Source organism: Triturus cristatus, chromosome 2_1 (genome assembly GCF_964204655.1).
Source record: "Triturus cristatus chromosome 2_1, aTriCri1.1, whole genome shotgun sequence".
In the NCBI taxonomy this organism is placed as follows: Eukaryota; Metazoa; Chordata; class Amphibia; order Caudata; family Salamandridae; genus Triturus; species Triturus cristatus.
In genome coordinates, this window is record NC_140581.1 from 910,333,134 (window position 1) to 910,349,208 (window position 16,075).

A 16,075-nucleotide genomic window follows, 5' to 3' on the forward strand; every position below is an offset into this window, starting at 1 on the left:
CAATTTCACACTAACAGGACTGCTCATCTATCGCCCCCCTGGCCCTTCAAAAAAGGTTAGGGAAGCACTAACCAATTTAGCCAGCATACTTGCGACCACGTCTGCTAACTTCAATATCATGGGAGATCTTAATCTCCACCTGGAAGCCGGCAAGACATTGAGATTGCCATTTTTTTTTTTAAGATCTCGCAGCCTGTCAATAAGTACAATGCGTCCCCAGCATTACACATTCAGCTGGACACCTCTTATACCCCGTGTTCACGAAAATACCATCTTTAAAGTTTGCTCACCTCTCTCTATGGCCTGGTCGGACCACTTTCTAATTTTTATGACGTTACAGGGTGAAAGCCCATCATCGTGAGCCCACCCCAAGCCTATTCTAAAATTCCCCTGGAACAAGCTGGACGCTAATCATTTTCAGGATCTCCTACTTACTCAGATGCCTAAATTGCCTTCTGATACAGAAGTAGCAAACAGCCTTCTCCACGAATGTCTTATGCATACTCTTGACAAATGCATTCCCACCCAATATACTTAATGTCGTAAAACACAGGTCAGTTCTTGGTTTAATGAGACTCTAACCCAGGTGGAAAAAACTGCAAGGTACTGGAAAAATGCCTAGAGACGGTTCTATGATCCTGTCCTCAAGACACAATACCATTCAGCCATTAAGACCTATCATAAACTCATCTGTAAATCGAGAGCTGATTACTTTGCAGAAAGAAATTAAAAACAACAGCAACCCGGCTCAAAGCATTTTCTCTCTGCTCAAAGACATTAGAAACCCCTCCTTGTCAAGCGAACCTACCATTACCTCGAACACTCAATGTGAGGCTCTAGCTACCATTTTTGTTAAGAAGGTTGAGAGTATCTATAAAACCTTCCCTCCCACTATTGGTTATGAAGGTCTTGAGGCTATGACTAGTCTCTCTGATCCCTCATTGTTCTCCTTCCCAGCACTATCCCATAAAGAATTGAACATGCACTGCAATTATATCAAATCGGTCTCTCCAGCTGACCCACCTAAACCGGACCAGTTTCAGAAGTTTATACCCCAGCTTTTATCTATTTTCTGTGAACTGATAAATCTGTCTCTGTCATGAGCAGTGGCACCTGCACCATGGAAACACGCCAAGGTTATCACACTGCTCTAAAAACCGACCCTCGTGGAGTCCAATGAAATACTGGACACCTTGCAGAATGGATTTAGACCCTGCCATGGCACAGAATCCGCCCTTCTGGCCATCACAGAACACTTGCGGGGCTCACTGGATGAGGGCAATACCTCAGCTCTGATCCTTCTCAACCACAGCGCCGCATTTGACACTGTATCGCATAAGATTATGATGCAACGCCTACAGGAGATAGGCATTGGAGGTACCGCCCTAACTTGGTTCACATCATTCTTATCGAAAAGATCCTTCCAAGGGGTTTTCTCCCCCATGGCTCTCAGGGTCATACCGTATGCCATGGGGTGCTGCAGGGATCAGCTCTGATCCCTACACTATTTAACATATATATATATATATATATATATAACCCCTGCCAGTGGTAGCAAAAGGCAGGGGCCTCTCCCTTGTTTCTTATGCTGATGATACTCAGCGTGTGATCTCTTTGTTAAACAACTCTGACCAAAACATGGTCAAGTTCCAGGATGACATAGTGGCCAATGCAGATTGGGTGACGGCCAATTGCTTTCAGTTGAATGCTAACAAATCGTAGATACTTCTCCTTGGAAGAGTCACCCATCTATGCAGTAATCGTTGATGGCCTGCTGTGTTGGGGGTACCCCCACCGCCCAAGGAGACCATAAAAAAACTGGGTGTCTGGGTTGATAGTACTTTGACCTTTTAGACACAGATGAAGGCTGTATTTTAGCTCCTTTTTTATTCATATTCTATATTAATCATTTAGAGCAAGCTTTACTAGTACAAGGGGTTGACGTCCCCAAAGTCGGAGGTCGACTTATACTCACCTTGCTCTATGCAAATGACTGTTTTAATCACCCGTACCGCTAATAGCCTGCAAAACAACCTTTTTAGCAATTTTATGAACAGCCTTGATTTGTCAACAAATTTCTTTAAGTCCCACGTTATGAAACTTGGCCCCTCTAACACTAAAACGATGAAACACATAGTTACAAGCCAACATATCAGTCAGGTAGAAAACTTTAAGTATTTGGGGATTCTTCTAGACTCAGAGTTAAAGTGGTACTCACTTATATCCCAGAATGTTTTGGCCTATAATAGAATGACATTTAGTATCAAAGATTTCTCCCGTTGTCTAGGACGCACATCAAATCGGTCCTGGGAATTTACAGGGCCAAGTGCATACCCTTAGTGAGCTACGATAGTGGAATCTGGGGTTATGGTTGGGTTACCCCTCTTCAAGTAGCTGAAAATACATTTCTGAGAAGTCTTTTAGGGGTTCCCCAAAGTACATCCTTCGAAATTGTCCACGAGGAACTAGGTATAGACTTTCTCATCGACCAGCTACAAGTTGGACCTTTAAAGCTCTAGAACTTGATTTGGTTAAAGGAGGAACTTAGTTTTAGCAGATTAATTCTGCAGGATTGTTTAAACTTGGAAAACCTTTCCTGATCCCGTGGCTGGCGTATGTGGTCATTAACCTGCGGGCCTTGGGGAGGTCCGATCTGCTTGATAATCCCTCTGCATTAACACGTTCTGTGGGCAAAAAGGCAGTAATAGCGCTTAGGGAAAAGTGGGCGGAAGAGTGTGAGGATTTAGCATTATCAAAACACTCTATGCGGCATGCAATTTCAGTACAAACTGTCAGTAACATAGAACCATATTTAGCCTGGAACATGACATGCTATCAATGTCGTCTGTTGACCTATTTCAGGTTGAACCTATTTCCTCGCCTCATCCCTTCTAATTACAGTTGTTTCTCGTATTTGGCCCTGTCCCGCTGTGGTTGTGATAATATAATGTTTAATGATACCTTACATGTCACTGTGTGTTGTCCAAAATATAATAATTTGCGGCATACATTTTTATTTCCAATTTTAAAGTTAATGAATTATTCTCAAGTCAGGCCTGCTTTATTGTTTTTACAGCTTTTAAATTCTCCATTTGTCTGCTTTTGTCTTCGATGTTTTCTATCAGGTGTGTTAAAATATGAATGACTTTGACTTTGACAAACTGTGCATACATTTTTATGATATTTTATATCTTTTATTATTTTACCTGTAAAATTGAATAAAGTATTGATTGATTGATTGACAGTGGCTGGTGTCTGTTTCGGACTTCTACGTGGACTTAGATCTCTGCTTGGGTTCTTCGATGCTCAAACCCGCCAGATCATTATCCAGTCTACCATTCTTTCTATACTGGATTATTGTAACTCTCTGTACCTGGGCGCAAGTAAAGCAGAGATCAATCGCCTTCAGAGGGCACAAAATGCTTCAGCGTGATCTCTATTTGCCCTCCCTTAAATCATGCTCAGTCTCCAACTCCATTCCCAAGCTGCACTGGCTTCCCGTGGAGAGGAGAATCCACTTTAAGACATTGTGCATCTCCCACAGAATTCTTAATGATCAAGCTAAGCTCCTCCCATACTATCTGATCATCGTACTCCCTACATCCCTAGCTGCACGCTGCACTCTTCAGATCAACATTTGGCATACTTCCCTCGAGTCAGAAGGGCATGGGCGGGTGGTCATTCCGTGTCTTGGCTTCTGCCCTTTGGAACGCCCCCCCGGGTACCATCAGGAGTATTCAGAACCACAGGGCTTTCAGGAAGGCTGTAAAGACCTGGCTTTTACCAGCATAACCCACCTGCCTCAGACTCCCTATTTGCCATTTCATCTGGAAACAGCACTGGGAAACCCTGTTGCTGCGGCAGCCACGTGCTCTATACATTTGGTAACATAACATATTTTCTTTAGTACCTAACGATTGGTAAACAAATAGAAATAGTGAGTTTGGTTTGTTATTTGTAGCTTAACATTTTAAAAATAGGTTACTTTAAATTATGGTAATTTATATGTTGTATCGTACTTGTGAAGATTGTGTATTTTTTTTCCAGTTTTCTTCTTTGATCTTCTGTTAGCAATCCGGCAGAGTGTTGGTGTCTTTCAGCTTTACTATTTTGGTGTGGGAAGTGAAGAAAGTGTCTGCTCCTTTAAATATTTTTATTGGTTGGTTTGCTTTACAGTAGTGGGTCACAGCACAAGCTGCAATAGGAAAAATGCACTTTTAAAACATCCATGCACCATGTGGCAGGCAACATTTGGTGTCTGCTACTCGATGCATGGATGTTTGGGGGTGCACCATAGGTGCTTCTCTGGCCTCATAGCGGTGGCCGAGCGAGGATGGGGGCCCTGCTAGGGGCCCCAGAATCCGTTTCCGAAAGCCTTTCTATGGCAGTCAGACCACTATAGAAAGGCTGTCTGAAAGGGACATCGTAATCCATACGGCAATGCCTGAGCAGGCACTGCCCCATTGCAGGGAATTACTTTCCGACCAACGGTCGGGTGGGCTCCTTGAGCCTGTCGGAATCGTCGGTCGGTCTCTCTGCATGCTGCCTCCAACTGCTGTGCATCATAATGCAGTGGTCAACATGAGCCACTAAATGTCGGTTGGACCTCAACCAACAGGAAGTCGGTTGCATTCCCACCATTACCATAATAATGGGCTTAGTGTTTCATTATATTGTTTAATATATATGTGTTTTGTTATGTGTTATTATGGATTTATATTCTTATGTTTAATATTGCTTATTAATGTTTATTTTATGTATTATATTTATTGTATTAAGTAGCTATAATTTATTAATTCAGTTATGCATGGTAACATATTTCAATTTTATTATATGAGTTACTTTTTTGATGTAATAACATTCTAGCAATGCAGTTAGATGATATACTTATGTCAATTTTATTCTTATTAGTTGTTTATAGTAAAATTGATTTATTATAGTACTTTTTATATTTTGCTATATTTTTTGTGATATTAGTATAGTCAATAATATGCTATTTGATATTTCTTTCATTTCAAATAGTAATTTATGGGTATTTATAATTTTGTTTCTGATATTTGTGTCTTTCATATTAGTAGAAATAGATATTTTTAACACAAACATTTTGGTCATCAATATTTGTCTTATGGCTAATTAAATATGGACTGGGCATATTTTTGTAAACACTATTTGCTGGGCGACTTTTTTTGTCAATCAATATTATTTTTAATGATAATATGTCAATGATCCTGGAGGAAATGGAAAAAAAATGTCTTCTCCATTTCCAACATACAGAAGCACTTGCAGTTCTTCATTCAGGGCAATCTCATATCTTCAGACAATTAAAAGCCCTGTGCAGAGTCTTAAAATCCCTTTAGAGATGATGTGAACGTACCTATCCTACCCTATTGTATCCTATCACCTTTGAAACTTGGTCAAGGTGCAGTGGCAATATAGAGCATATATCTCTTGATTAGCAGATCAGAACGATACAGATCAGAATCATCAATGGGTTGTGTTGGACTCCAGCATGCATGATAAGAAGATAAATGTGAGACAGTGATTTGTTTTGGAAGTATAAAATTACTAAAGGTGTACTGGAAGATCTTCTGTGCTTTTGTACTAAATTATATACAATGTGGTAGAGGGTGTTTTCAGAAGTCAAGCTCAGCAACAGCAACCTGGTACAGTCCGGAGGTAAAAATAATAAAAATGAAATGTAGACGGACAGAACGGATCTGGAGAACAGATTATAGTACAGAGCATAAGCTAGTCTATAATCAATGTCTGGAGGAATATAAGCAGGCTATCGTCAAAGCCAAAAGGGCTAATTTTACTGCTAAAATAAGCGATGCAACACATTCCTCAAAGGAATTGTTTAAAACTGTACATACACTTGTTACACCTCAACACTCAGTTAAGTTCACACCAAACCAAGCCTTCTGCAACGTAATGGCCAATTTCTTTCAAAATAAAGTACAAGTGATCTATGATGGTCTCTTAAACTCGGCTAATACTATGCCCGATAGTAATCCTCCAAATATAAACGTATGGGCAGCAAGTGGTAGACTTGTATGCTTCAGGACACTTAATGTGGAGGAGGTCCATGACCTCCTGATATCCACCAAATCTGGTTCTCCAAATGATCCATGCCCCCCAGCAGTTCTTCCTCTGGCCCCTAAGGTCATCAGTACACATCTTACCCCTCTTTTAAATCAAGTCCTTGAAACAGGTAAATATCCTGAGGCATGGAAAAAGGCCTATATAAGGCCAATTCTTAAAAAGCCGGTCTTGGACCCACTAGAACCAAAAACTATCGGCCAATCTCCCGACTATCGCTACCAGCAAAAAGTCTGGAAAAAGCCATAAACAGGGAGTTAATTCACTACCTAGAAGATAATCTTCTGTTAGACCGCACACAACATGGCTTTAGGCCTTGTCATTCGACAGAAACAGCGTTGGTGCTGGCAACGGAGGAGATTCGGAGGATAGTGGATGGAGGCGGCAGAGCAATTCTGGTCCTATTAGACCTTTCGGCGGCGTTTGACACCGTAAATCATAAGGTGTTGGTGCAGCGGCTGAAAGAGATAGGGGTGGAGGATATTGCATTGAATCTCCTTTCCTCCTTCTTAGAAGCCAGACAACAAAATATACATTGGGAGAATACACAGTCTGGAACTTTCAAACTCCCATGTGGTGTTCCGCAGGGTTCTGCTTTGTCCCCAACCCTCTTCAACATGTATGTGTCCTCATTGGCTAACTTGGTCAGGAAACATGGGTTTTCACTGATCATGTAAGCCGTTGACTCACAGCTTACCATCTCAGTTGCCAAATCTTCAGACACAGTAGCCATTGGCTTTCATGCATGTTTGAAAGATATCATGTGTTGGATGAGTTCAAACTTTTTGAAAATAAACACGGATAAAACCGAGGTCCTAGAATTCGGTAAAGGACCATCGGTATGGAACACCAACTGGTGGCCCATGGAGGCGGGAGTCTGTCCTACCCCCGTCACTAAGGCTAAAAATCTAGGGGTTACCCTAGATGAGCAGCTTAATCTATCCACCCACGTCAACCAATTAACTTCCTTCTGCTTCTTCCTCTTAAAAACTTTGAGGAAAATGTTTCTGTTTATAGCACCTGAGCTTCAAAAGACAGTTGTAGTTGCATTGTTCTTATCTAAACTGGATTATTGCAACGCTCTTTTTGTGGGAATTGGCAAGGCACAGGAGAGGAAGCTACAGTCACTGCAAAATGCAGCGGCTAGACTACTCATGAATATTCTCAAGGGTCGTCCCACCTCAGAGGCCATTAGAACATTACATTGGCTCCCTGTCCGTCAAAGAGCTAATTTTTAAGCTCTTTGCTTAGTACATTAGGCCCTCCATGGAGGTATTTCTGGGGAGGTGCGGAAACTCTTTACTAGGTATCTTCCTGATAGAACTCTTAGATCCTCTACGGAGGGCCTTGTTTGTGTTCCTAAAACATGCAAGGTAAGATGGGGGGCCGCACACTGTCTTTCTGCGCGGCAAAACTTTGGAACCAGATGCCATCCATTTTGCGTTGCCAATCGAATTGGGTGAGGTTCAGGAAGGAACTCAAATCTTGGCTTTTTGCCAAGAACTAAACACCTAGGTTCAGGGTCCACTATCCATGTATCACAGTTAGCGCCAAGACGCCACGGCATTCAAATCAAATCAAATCAAATCAAGCTTAGAAGTGGTCAAACTATTGCAAACATTTTTGTTGGAAGACAAGAAAGAGTCAGAGTTTCACCAGTTTGGCTTTAAAGAAGCACACCGTTTCTATGAAGCTGGTTCTAAGAAACTGAAAATCTATTTACCAACATGAAAACAGTGCTTTTAATAGACTAATGTCAAGGTATGTGTGGCATCTTATAGTCCATAGAGTGATGGGTAATTCTGTAAGAACATGGATGTCTAATACTTGATAGGAGATTTTGACTTACAAGGGGTTGTATTTTACCAATTCCTAGTTTGTCTTTCATCCCCACTTGGTCTCTTTAATATAGGTACTTATGAATTCTTTTCAGACTTTCTTTCAATTTGCAATTGTATATTTGATTGATTGTTTATTGCACCCTCACATGCATTTTCAGTTTACTACCATAATATCAACACCGGAATATTTATCTGTCTCAATATAGCAGCCATAATACTAACTACCTGAATATCATGAAAGTAAGTACATAGATGTGAGCAAAGGGTTTTACTTAACTCCAGACATATGTCCGTTGATGATGCATATTTCTTCAAGGTACATAGATGGGGAATTAATAAAAATAGGCCTGATTCACCAAGGTAACTTACCCTTTTGAGTAAGTTAAGACTTTTGAGTATGTTTATTAATTTTTGGTATTCACAAACTGCACTTTTGTAGTAACTTACACTTTTATAGTAGCTTACAGTTTTGTAGTAAGTACAGCACTACACATGGCCAACCACTGGTACTGCAACAACCTCTAATAGAAAATAAGGAAGGTAATACCTTAAATTAAAATACCATGGGAAATGATGTTAAATTAAATTAACTTATTTAAAATAGTTCAAAATATAAATAAATATCAATGACTGTTAAAATTAGTATTTGTTTATTATTTATTAGAACATAGTTATTAACCTGTTTTGAATCTATAACATAATCTATATCAATAAATCTTATTCATTTTTATAGCATCAAGCTTTCAGCTCCTCTAATGGATCCAGTGTATTCTTGTTAATATTGGATTCAAATCTTCAAGTCCATCCTGTCCAGCTCGTCTCTGTTCCAGTCTTATTCGATTCTGGTACCTCCAAAATGTATATGGACATGACCCATCTTGATTCCTCTCTTGGTGTCTTCAGACAAAATCATAAAGAGATGGTTGTCTATGATCTTATCACATCTCTAAACTATGCCATTGTGCTTGGGATGCCCTGGCTGGATCAAAACAATTACTAAGGTACCTGGAAGACCAGAGTCATCTCTCTTTCCACCTAGTTAGGTAGAGACAATTTCTATTTGGTTGGGAGCTTCAGTGGTATAAGACCTTTCTGAAGACCTGTCTCATTCCACCATAGTCCAGACATTGTCTATTCCTACAGCTTATCAAGAGTTTCTTGACATCCTTCAGAATCCTAGTTCTGTGTCACTCCCTCCACAAAGAGATTTGTATTGTGCCATTCAGGAGGCAGAGGTGTGGTGCCGCGGCCAGGGTGACTGACTCTAGAATCTGGGGATCACGGTTCGATCCCCGGCACCGGCGGCAGATTAGCCCAGCACCATGTGACTCTGGGCAATAGCTTGCTTAATCTTCCCGACGGCCCCCAGCGCCTAGAGACCCTTACGGGTGATTGTTCACGCTTTACAAATGTGAATTATTATTATTATTCAGACCCTACCCAGAGCCATAATTCCCTATAAAAGAATGTTTTTACATGAGGAGCAGGTTCTTAGGAAATATTTGGATGAAAACCTTCACAATTACCTATTGGGCCAGTCAACATCATCCATTGAAGCTCGTCTCTTCTTGTACCGGAAAAGTCCAAGGAGCTAAGGCCCTGCATCGATTATCGTGGATTGAATAAGGGGATGATTAAGGACTGTTACCCACTTCCACTCATCAATCACATCCTTTTTTTTTTATTATTGAGTTTTAGTAACACAGTACATCGTTCATACTCATAATGGATTATCAGACACATTACATGACAATTGAATTAGCAGTACAGATCGTAGGATGACATAACTGCATGGAATCTTAAGGCATATCATATTTCTCATCGACAGTCTCGTAAACAGTTTCTAAGACAGGCGAATATGATAACTGACAAATCGACTACATTCAATACTACTCATTCACTTTACATCTCTTAATTAGGGCCAAACATATTCCCACAGCGTCTGCCACGTATCGGTCAAAGTAACTCATGGCAGGACGGTGTTCCGGTAAGTGCAGTGTGCATAGAGTAGTGGTGTACAGCCAAAACCGGATATCCAACTATAGCAATGTGTGGGGGAATCACCGCAGGGAGGCCCTAAGATGTAGTCATCTCTGGAGCAGCTCTCTAGGCGTCGCGTGGGTGTGTGAGGAGATAGGTTGTCAGTGGTCCCCATATGTCCCTGGGCCGAGAGGTTCCTGGCAACAGCTCTGCATAAGTAGAGAGCTGCTCCTGACAGAATACCAAGTCATTTATCCAGTCCTTAAACTTAGGTGCCCTCCCCTTGCCCCAATGACAAGCCACCCTCCTTTTGGCCATCAGCAGTGTGAAAGCAATGTACTTGCGGTGTGAGGCCGGCAGCAGTTTGACAAACCCTAGCAAGGCTAGCAATGGTGAGCGCTCTATGTGGATTGCTGTCATTAAGTCTAAGGCTTCAAAGACGCAGCTCCAATATTCATGCACTTCCGGGATCAATCACATCCTTGAGTCTGTCCAGGGTGCTAAATGTTTCACAAAGTTAGACTACTGTGGTGTTTACCATCTGCTCCAGACAAAAAAACAGTGATGACCGCCGTCTGGACGTTATGAATATCAGGTCATGCCATTTGGCCTTACCACTGCTCCAGGTGTTTTCCATAACCCTGGGCAGATTTCATGGAGTGTCACTACATGGAGGTCTGCGGAGTTGAAAATAAAATAAAATAAAATCCCTTACATGCTCTGGCATCTCTGGGCTGCCCTCCTACTCGCCGTGGTCTCCTCCTCACCATCCTTGCATCCTCACCAGTCGCAAACCCCTACGTTGTACGTCTTGCAAGGACTTCCCATGCGCGAGCATGCATGTGCAACGAGATGTACAACGTAGGTAACTGAAGCTTCACTTTTGCAGTCGGACTAGTTCTACTTCAGCTATAGAAAGAGAACTTTGTGTAACATCTTATTTTTTTGTCTCTCGCATGTCTCTGAATTCATATGCGCAACAAGCTCTTGGCCCCTAAGTATGCTTCTATGGAGTGTCAACATATTTTACTAGGAGCAGTCAAAACCTTGAGGTTTGTAAAAACGACCAAATCCTCCAGTTTCTGCTGAGCATGCAATGCAGACACAACAAACAAGTTAGCTGGGCCTATTTATTTGTTCAATATGATTTTTGTGTTGGTAATTTCCCTGGCACACAAAATGATCTTGCTGATGTCTAAACTGGACATTTTGGTTGACAACTCTGAGACTCCTGTCCTTTTTCCTTCATGATAAATTTGACTGTCTAGCAAGGTGCTTCTTATGTTTGCTGAGAGACGCCTTGGCCTGAGTTCTTTCCGGAAGACCTTAATAATTGCAGAGTAGAGCACTCTTGCCTAACTGCCAGAATCTCATTTTTTTCCAGCATACCTTGTTGACCCCACTAAGGTATGTCAAAATGAGGTTCTGGAAATGTTTCACAACACTGCAGTAGCAGGTCATCGTAGGGCTAAGCCAATCTAAGAACTAGTCCTATATTCCTTCTGTCGGCCTACTGTTCGCAATGATGTGGAATTTCACGTTAAATCCTGCCCAGTTTGAGGGCAATCCAAGACAGACCACAATAAGCCTTTTCACTGTCTGGAGTCTTTGCATGTTCCTCATCATACAGAGAACATGATTTCCACCAACATTATTGTGAACTTACACCCTGTGGTAGGTAACTGAGTGAAAATGGGTACAGTAGATTACTTTTCTACAATGGCTCACTTTTCATTGTTCAAGCGGCTTTCATCTGCCAGCAGGATGGCAAATTCATTTCTAGCCTATTTATTTCACCAGCATGTGGCCCATGACATTATCATCTTAGACAGGAGTTCTCAGTATATTTCTAGGTCTCTGTTTTATTGTTACGGGAGGAGGATGTGTAATATGTGTGTTACAGCTCTAGCTTTTGTTTAGAATATTCTATGTATTCTGTCTAGTAATGTTTGGATTCAAGGCTCGGAATGATTCTCTTGGGTCAATTTTGTACTGCTGTTATGGCTGAAGCATGGACTATTGCTACATAAGAATAAATTGAACTTCTCTACGTGTATGACTTCAAGCTTCAATTGTATCATGTATTACCACAAAACCATACAATGAATCAGAGAATATGTCTGTCGAAAAAGAAATTAGAGCAGGAGTTACACTTTGAATAGGAAGAACATAAGACAATAAGCTTCAATGAACACCTTGAACAAAAATGCAGGAAATCCTGTAGTATGTTGTACTGTGTTATTGTAAGTCAGCCATGTGAGCTGAGTCAAATATGGAAAACATTGGAAATATTGATGCAGAACCTGATTTAAATTTTCAATTGGACAACAGACAATTGTTTTCTTGACAGTGGTCTGACAAGGCCAACTGCTGCAAACTTATGAAAATCCATTGATAACCTAGTTTAAAGTAACACATTGTCCACAGCCTATTTAAAAAAAAAAAATCACATTTTCGAGGAGTCATCGCCAGGTCAATTTCAGATAAACTTTGGATGGATGGCTCTCTGAATATCTTCCATGGACCATTAAGTAATTGTTTTTTCAACTATACAACGGTCCAGCTAATTTCATACATGATTTATTTACAATAAATATATTGTTTTTAGACCTATGAGTGTTGAAGGGCTGGAAAGGCTTCTCAATAAACATACAACTTGGTAACAGGGTGCATTGATAATCTGATTGCTTGGTTTTTCCTTTGATTCCTATTTAGGATTGTTTATGATGCTCAAAATGTTTTATAGTTTTGTTTATCTCATGTTTCCCCACATTTATTTTTGTTGACTTCCTTTTCTTTTTTTGCTAAAGACTGCTTTATCACTTCATAATAATTCATCATGCATACTTTTTTTAAAAATACTGGCAGTGGCAGTGACTCTTTTTTATTTCAGCGTTATTGAACTTTTTGTCACAAGTAAAAAGTAGTAAATTGGCGTTGCAATCTCAGAATAATGAAACTGCACCACATTGGAAAGGAATACAGCCATGCAATGCAAATGCCAGTTTAAAAGAATGTGAATTATATGGTAACTGAAACTCTGACTACAACCCCTTTGGAAGTAGAGGGGAGTGTGGTTTTACATGAAAGTCTAAAAGCTTGTGGGCCTGCTTTCTAAGTACCATCTAGATTTACTCCTCCCTAATGAGAGTTCAACTGATGGAAAAGGAAATATGATGTACTCCATGAAACATCACAAGTAGATCAATTATTTGCAATCACCATGGAAAGTGAAACTAGCAGGTCATCTGCCCAAAAGGAACTGTTATCTCTCAGCCCAAACTCCCATTCACTCCAACATTAGCAGTCATTAGCACCAGAATCTGCCTCGACCTAGGTAAATGTATATTTTCTCACCCTGTTAAACTTTGTGCTTTGAATTTAATCATGGATTTGAAGGGTTACTAGATCTTTTCTCAGACCCTACAATTCCTTCTCTTGGTCTCAGTGATCATGTCAGGAACAACAGAATCTTTCTAAATATCAAACCTCCATCCTCATAGTGGCAACTTGGAGAATCTTCTACCTCATTGTGTCATCATTCAGTGTAGCCAGGGCTGCCACTCAGTCTCCAGAACTGCTGATTCATATGCTATACTCCAGTCTTGTGACTTGCTTCAGAAATATAGGGCTCCCATTTGGATTTACCTGTTGTGTAAGAAAGTCGTCCATTTTAACTCTTGCATCAGATTTTTGCACTTCCAGTAGTATTCCAAAAGTTCTCACGTTTGCTGCATGCTTTGGATTTTCCAATGATTCCTCTTTATGCTCCAATCAGAAAATACACTCAATCTCAACTTCACCAGCCCCTTGGGATGTTGTAATGTGAACTTCAAATGGGAAGACAAATGCCCCTCATTATTGAGACCCCCATTCACTGTCGATAATCTTGTCTCCAGGCTTGATATTTAAATTTTTAGGGCTTCTATCTGTAACTAAACAACAATTAGCCACTTTGGAAATGTCATCTATTTACTTGTGTACAACATCCAGGGCTTTCCCTCCCCTTGTAAAGTCATTTATGCCTCCCATAGTCTGGATAAGAATGAGCACCTCTATGATGTTGAAAAAATCCACTCTTACAGGTTGTTGCATAGGCTTCTTTGTAGATAAATTAGCTATCATTTTTCCAGTCACATTTATTTGCTCTATTATCCTTCTTGTGCCTTCTACAGTTAATGAATGAACTTAAGCGGACAACCTCTTCCTGTTCTATTCTTCTCTTCGAGCATGGGATAGCTCCTTGCAAAAAGGTTTAAGCGACCTCTTTGCTGCCACCTTGATGGTCTCCTGTACACACGTCCTTTCTTCTCCACTCTGAAGAGGGGCATTTGATAATACTTTCCTAAGGACTTCCACCATAAACTAACCATATTCACCACTTTCCGGAGTGCCTGCACCCTTGAGAGATGAGGACTAAGATAGTGCACCTCAACCTTGGAATTTGTCTTGGGTGTTGTAGAGCTGTCTTCATCAGTAGTGTGCACGCACCAGAAACACTCTTTGTTGTTCCATGGAACTGCCTTACAGTGACAAATACAAAAAGAACAATTGATGGACAGAATGCTGAACAATGTCATACATTCACCCTAGTACAGAGATCTGGGCCTAAATCCATTGTTTTTTTGCTCCCCATGCCATTCCAGTTTAGACCCAGCCATATGCAAATCAGTCTTGATACTGTTCCCTATGGGAACAGACCAGCCCGAACTGCTGAGGCCAGGTCCTCCTTGGACTGTCAAGCAACCTAGAACCGGTTTCAGGGTTTCACCCCTCATCAGCCAGGCTAGCTTAATTCCAGTGTCATGGAGAGCACGGGACCCATGTCTGGGCATGCCAGCGCATTTAGGGCGAGAAAGCAAAAGACACACAAATGATGGACGGAATGCAAAACAAATCAAAACATTCACCCCTAGTCAAGAGATCTGGGTTTAATTCATTGCTCCTTTGCTCACCATGCCACCCCAGTTTAGACATAGCCATTTGCAAATCAGTCTTGACCCTATGCCTCATGAGTACAGTCCAGCCCGAACTGCCAAACCAGGTCCTCCCTGATCCAGAAACAAGCTTCCTAGGACCGGTTTTTGGGTTTTACCCCATATCAGCCAGGCTAGCTTGATTCTAGTGGCACAGTCTGGGCGAGAAAGAAAAAGACACAGAAATGATGGACGGGATGCAAAAAAAAACCAACAAAATCACCCCCAATCAAGAGATCTGGTTTAAATCCCCCTGTTCCACCTCTATTAGCGCCCTGTCTCACAGATGAGGCTCCCTTGGGGCGCCGCCTCTACGAGTTTAGACCCGCGGTACACAGATCAGTGTCACCCGTGCTGCACACTTGGCAGCAGCTACCGGTATTCGTCTCCCTCCCTGTTCCTCCCCGTCCTCTGTTTTCCCACCACACGTCTACCCATCTCCCCCGATATCTGCACCCAATATACTAGTGCCTGCCTATCGTAGACACTGGTTGCCGCCTCAGAACACCCCCCTTTTCATGCCTCAGGATATCCCCCCACCCCTGTGTACCCTCCCATCGCACTCCCAACCCATGCCTTCCCTTCTTATTCATGATATCAGTCGCTCCAGCCTACCTCTGCCTCTCCTATGTGTTTCCACTCGGATTCATACTTTCTTACCGCCAATACCTTACCTCCGCCTGTGCCTGCTGACACCACCTCTTCACTAACAGCACCACACCTGAACACAGCTCCTAATACTATCTCTTGCCACACCTGTTCACGTTACGGTGCCCTAACAGAATCAAGCGAGGTTTGACCTCCAGCTGACTACACCGTCCCCAATATATACGCTTCACACCCTCTGTGCGCTATGTCCTGGAATGGTAATGGCCTCACACATTACATTAAAAGGAAAAAAGTGCTCTCAGATCCCTAAAGCAGGCCCGGATAGCCCTAAACAGCCTTTTCACCTCTAAAGCCAAATATGCTTTGCAACGGATGGAAGGGCGACACTACGAAGAAGGGAAAAAAGCTGGCCGTATACTAGTGGCACAGCTCTGCCAACTAGAAGCCGCCATGGCCATCCCTGCCATAAAGTCAGTAGCCCCTAAGACATTGTGATTCAGTTTGCCTCATTCTACAAATCTCTTTACACTCCGGAAGAACTGGTTGGAAAGGACCGAATGACTACTTTCT